Below are 5,398 nucleotides of genomic sequence, written 5' to 3' on the forward strand. Positions count from 1 at the left end.
ACATGACGGACAATGAATATAAGAGTCAGTAATGACATTCTCATAGGCACACACATGTCCATTAGAGGTGCTGCACCTGCCACACCTCTCCCTTTTAAAATCAAAGTATCTTAAAATGTTAAGAAATAAAGTGTTTGCCAAAGATTAAATGTTGATCCAGTGCTCAACAAAACCAGTGGGAGTCTCCACTGATTTCAGCACCAAGAGCTTCACACAGCTCTGAATGCACACAAGTCACACAGGATCCAGTCAGAGCTCTTGATACCTGGCAGGCTCCGACCTCATCTTGCCAATGCAAGCAACTGGACAAAATGGAAGCAAAAATCAGTACAGATAATTTTTTATAATTTATCCAGGCCCCTGATCTAGGGCTGAGACACACACAGAAAAAAACTGTAAAAGGTGCAGAAAATGCAGTGAAATAAAACTGCAAAACTGCCAGGGAAGGTTGGGTTTGGTGCTTCAGAAGACATTATTGGAGTGTAGAAACCTATGGAACCTGGGATGGTGGAAATTAATAAAACTTTTATGAGCATTGCAAGAATACAAAGCCTTACATGAGAAAACAAAAAGCCTTAGAAAAGCAGTCAAATGAAAGCCCATGATAATGCTGACATTACCTGAGAGCCTCATTACAGAAACAAAGCTTGGGAGCAGACAGCACCAATCCTGGGCTTTCCTCAACAGCAAGGACAGACGAGATTTTATAAAAAAAGCTTCTCAGCTGTACAGACGGCAAATAAGCTTTTTGGGAATGATGCCAAATGGAAGAGGAATGACAATGAAACCAAATCTGAAAGAACCAGAAAAGAAGTTTACATGGACATTGCCTGTAAGATTGACAACAGGACTAAAAAGCAGCACCTTCCAACCCCCCCCCCCCCCCCCCACAAAACCCACAGGTCTCTACATCCCACAACCTGAGCTGGTCATCTCTGGGCTGGAATGATGTTGGAAACCTCCACCAACAAGGGACTCAAAATGGTGTCTTAATCTGCTACCTTGGTCAAGTAGAGAAAGGCATAAAAAAGCTCAGTGACTACAAACTGAATCAAGAAGTATTGAGACATGAAGTAACACAGAAGTTCTTCACACTAATTTACGACTGTATATGCAAGCTGTGGGACATGGGTGCTGGGGCCTCACCTGAAGTCTCAAAAGCTGAAGTACTCCAAGGGTTCTGTGCATATCTGGAATATTCAAAATGAATTTCCTTCTAATTCTGAGGTCCTTTTCACTAAAAGCTTAAATTGAGAATGGATGGTGTTCTCAGAGGCACGTTCCAGTTCAGCCACTTCTTAATGGCTGTAATGCAGAAAACACTGAAATGCCACAGGCTGTAACATGCAGGTGTTCAGGCAAAAGAATCACAGGGGTCCCTATAGGCCTTGAAATCAGTGAACTGTGCAGAGAGCAATTAAACACTCACAATTTGAGATGACTTTGGCTTCCTTTGCTGAAAGGCTCAGTATGCAGCTGGTCACCTCTTCCTCAGAAGTTTTGCTTGGCAATCCTGAGTGTCAAGACAGAACAGAATCTGATGTATGTGTGCATATATATATACATATACATACATATACAGATATATACAGACACATATGGCCCCTTTGTGTGACTCCATGGAGCAAACCAGAGAAGGGATCAGACTGACAAAGGAAGAGAACCTCTCCTGGAGCATTTGCAGCTGGCACTGTGGCTCAGTGACCGACCAACATCACATGCAGTGGGGAAGCTCAAGGCAGAGGTTCAGCTTCCCCACCAAATAACAGCTAAAGAGAAACCACAGCTCAAGTAAATTGAGGTGCAGAACTCGGGGAGCTCTCAGGCTTGGGGAGTTCTCTGCATCCCTTCTCTTAGGCTGCTATTGGTAAGTAATTCTACCAACTGACTTAGCTGAGGCAGTGGTTCAAACCAGAACACATCCGTACTCCCAGTGACCAAAAAAGTGAAGCTCTGCTAAAGAACGTCTACAAAATTATTCTCCCAATTTGAGAAAACGACTTTATTCCCAGAAGTACTCAGAAATGTGTTTAAATTGCCTACTGTGTTTACATGCCACCCTGTAGTATAATGAAGGTATAAGCATGGACTTACAAGCAAGAACCTTGTGCTGGGTATTTGAAGGTATACTGGGGAGCCAAGGGAAAGAAGAATACACTTGTCTTCCTGCCAGGTCTTTTAAGAAACACCAAAAAAAAAAAACCACCAAAAACAACAACAACAACAAAAAAAAAAACAACCCAGACATCATTAAATAGTAATATCATGCTGTGAACATAAACTAAAAAAAAAATGCACTAAGAAGTATATACTGAAATGAGGGACAAAAATGACACTGGATAGTCTAATGAGTACAAAGAAATGTAATATTGCATCTGTACAGCATCTCCCAATCTAACATTCAGTGGGAAACTGGTATCCTCACCTCCCAGAGAGGAACTGAGGCAAAGAATGGTTATATGACTTGCAAAATGCTGTATCAGATATGGGAAGGCACCCTGCAAGGTGACTCAGTGATCTCTGCCCCTACACACCAGCCAGAGGAATTGTTTCCAAGCCAACACCCAGGTCACTAAAGCTGATAAGGACCCAGGGCCAGGGACACTGCTGCTTGTAACAATCATGTGTCCAAGCCTTGCAGATACCTGGTTTAGTACAGAGAGTGACTATTTCTGATTAAAAGTTTAGAGCATAGCACAGCAAGCCCACACATCTGACAGATCCCAAAGTCTCATCTGGAATGAATCAGTATCAATTCAGACTTTATTTAAACATATTGTTTAAATACAGTTTATCCCTCCTCATGCTGGGTTGAGAAGTTCAGTGTTTCAAGCATATTCTCTTGCACTGAAATTTTCCTCTCTTTAGGAAAAACTTGAGAACACGCAAGTGCATAATTACAGTGGTCAGATATCTTCATCCTATTATCATCAATCTGTGTTGCTTTTCACAAGAAATCAGACTGACGTGTCTGTGGGACTGTACCCACAACACCACAACAGCAGTGCTTGGGAATAGTGACAGCAGGGACCAGATGAGCCTACAGAACATTGTGCCACATGCATAATATACATAGCTTCAGTACATGGAGAGAAAGCTCCCAAACTTCGTGAGCCAAGAGAACTAAGAGCAAAATTTATAGATCAGCTATGTATTTTATTTTTTATAACATTATGTACCTCTGTGACAAACAGCAATTCCCTAGAAATTCACAATTTGGCTTCCAATAAATTTGTCCTCTGGACTATGTTATTTGCTGCTGTGACATCAGCACTCACTTCTGCAGCTCCCTTGAATGACAGCGTAAAAATGCTGGTTACACTGATGGCACAAGATGCTCTAGCCTGAGATAGAAAACCCTTTCATCAAATGCACTTAGACCTTATCTAGAGAAGGCATCATGACTTAAGGAGCTGCTCGCTCAGCTCTGGTCAGCAGATCAAGCAGTGCAGTTTGTCCCTACTCAGCAAAGCAAGCACAAATCCTGAATGGCAGTAACACACCCATGCCTGAAATAAATAGTGTGCTTAAGTGTTTTCCTGATTGAACCTGGACTGCAGCCTGAGGACTAACTGAGCACCTTCTGCCACCTTCCAGAATGTGGAAGAGTACCTGGCTCAGAAGAGCAAGGTACTGCAAGCCTCTACTGACTTCCACAGCACTTTTCCTCTTGGGTAATTATTGGCAAAATCCAGCTCAAGAGTACCACCTAGCCTTCCTCCAACATTTTACAGACACTAACCAGTGAGCTCAACATCACCAAATTAGGTAGCTATTAACTCTTGCACCTGTCCTACAACAGATTTAAAAGATGGACTGAGGACCAGGGTAGGTCAAACTCTACCACAGCATGAAGGGGTGCAAGAAACACGGATTTTTTGGCTGTATCCCACACAGCCTTTGCTCAGAAGGCAAACTTCTCTCTCTGCCCTCCTCCTGTGCTTTCTGCCACATTCATTCCCTCTTAACAGCCAGTGCCAGAGCTGAGCCAAAGGGACTGACTGACTCAGTAAGGGATGCCCAAGCCTTTGTTCAGTGGGGGAGACATCAGTGTCAGTCCCATGGCACTGCCTCAGGAAGGGGACAGCTTCTCACAGCCCTTTTTCCCATAACGATGGACTGGAGAATGTTTGTGTGCTCAGGAATAATCACAGTATAATGTCACAGCCCACCCTCAGTATTTTATAACCCCCAAAGCCACTGACTCATATCCAGTCCAAGTGGTAGCCAGCCTCTCCACAGGCCCACTGTGGCCACCAGTGACACAACCACTTCTGAACTGAAGTACAGCAACACATAACATCAAACAGCAGTATCTTCTTATAGTTTAGCCTAGGAAACAGAGGATAGAGCCCACTCCAGGAAATACAGGGGCATAAATTACCCTGGTGGGTACCTACAGCCCAAAGCACAGTTCTCCCACATAGCCTGGAAAGTGGGAAGGACAATGTAAAAGCACCTGTGTGGTGTCCTAATTGCTGCATTGTGCCGGCCAGAGGAGAGTCAAACTGAGCCTGGAAGCAGCTCTGCAGCCTGAGTAACAGCCTGGTCACAAAACAAGGTCACAAAGAGAGAGAGACTCCTGGCCATGAGCAGGGAGGCCTCAGCAATGCTGGTTTGTGCCCTCAGGACTTGGTGGCTGTAACCTCTGATTGCTCAGGAAACTCTCCTTCAATGACAGTGTAAACCCAGAGTTGTCCAGCCTGGAATCGTGCCAGACCTCTGGCATGAAATTCCATTTACTTGGAGGAAAAAAATAAATCCAGATTATCTGAGTGAACAAGAAGAGACATGTTGCAAAGGAAATGCAGGAGATCTGGGATTTGTTCTTAGCTCCACCCAGCCATGCTGATTATAATCCTTTGTTTGCCTTTTTTTTTCTATTTAGATTATAATTTCTTCAAGACAGAGACAGTGTCTTGGTATTTGTTTACACAGAGTTTATACATCAGTCCCAGGGATTACTGCAAGGAGAATAATCTTTAATGACCACAAATCACTGCGACCTCTGTTTTAGAAATCCTCTAATGTGTGTCAAATAGATGTTCAAAAAGAGGCTCCAAACTAATTACAAGGTCTAAGATACCACAACAGCTCACCACTCCAGTTGCTGTCCATTAAATTTAGCTAGGAAGCAAATCCCTGTATTCTTGGCTCTAACTTACTTTCTCAAGCAGACTGGCAAATGAGTCTCAGTGTGACTAGGAGCACTGTGCCCTTCCTCCAACAGACTCACACTTGACAGAGAATTAAGAGAAGTCACTTCCCTTTTTGCCACATTAAAACCAAAGCAACAAAAACCTAACAAATAAACAAAAAAAAAACAAACCAACCAAAATTAAACAAAAAACGCCTCTACAATCACAGAGAAAGAAATTCAATACTTCAGAGAAGTAAG

The 5,398-nt window shown here is 43.1% G+C and overlaps 1 long non-coding RNA gene across 1 annotated transcript; it reads right to left on the reverse strand.

Annotated features, from left to right (window-relative positions):
* Nucleotides 1-679: 679 nt before the first annotated feature.
* LOC119709582 lies at nt 680-1,506 on the reverse strand. Its single transcript, XR_005259383.1, has 3 exons — nt 1,430-1,506; nt 1,147-1,305; nt 680-793 (listed from the first exon to the last, which is right to left on the reverse strand). It is a non-coding gene; the product is annotated as an uncharacterized LOC119709582 (long non-coding RNA).
* Between the last annotated feature and the right edge of the window lie 3,892 nt (nt 1,507-5,398).

The sequence above is a fragment of the Motacilla alba genome, chromosome 18 (assembly GCF_015832195.1).
Source record: "Motacilla alba alba isolate MOTALB_02 chromosome 18, Motacilla_alba_V1.0_pri, whole genome shotgun sequence".
NCBI lineage: Eukaryota > Metazoa > Chordata > Aves > Passeriformes > Motacillidae > Motacilla > Motacilla alba.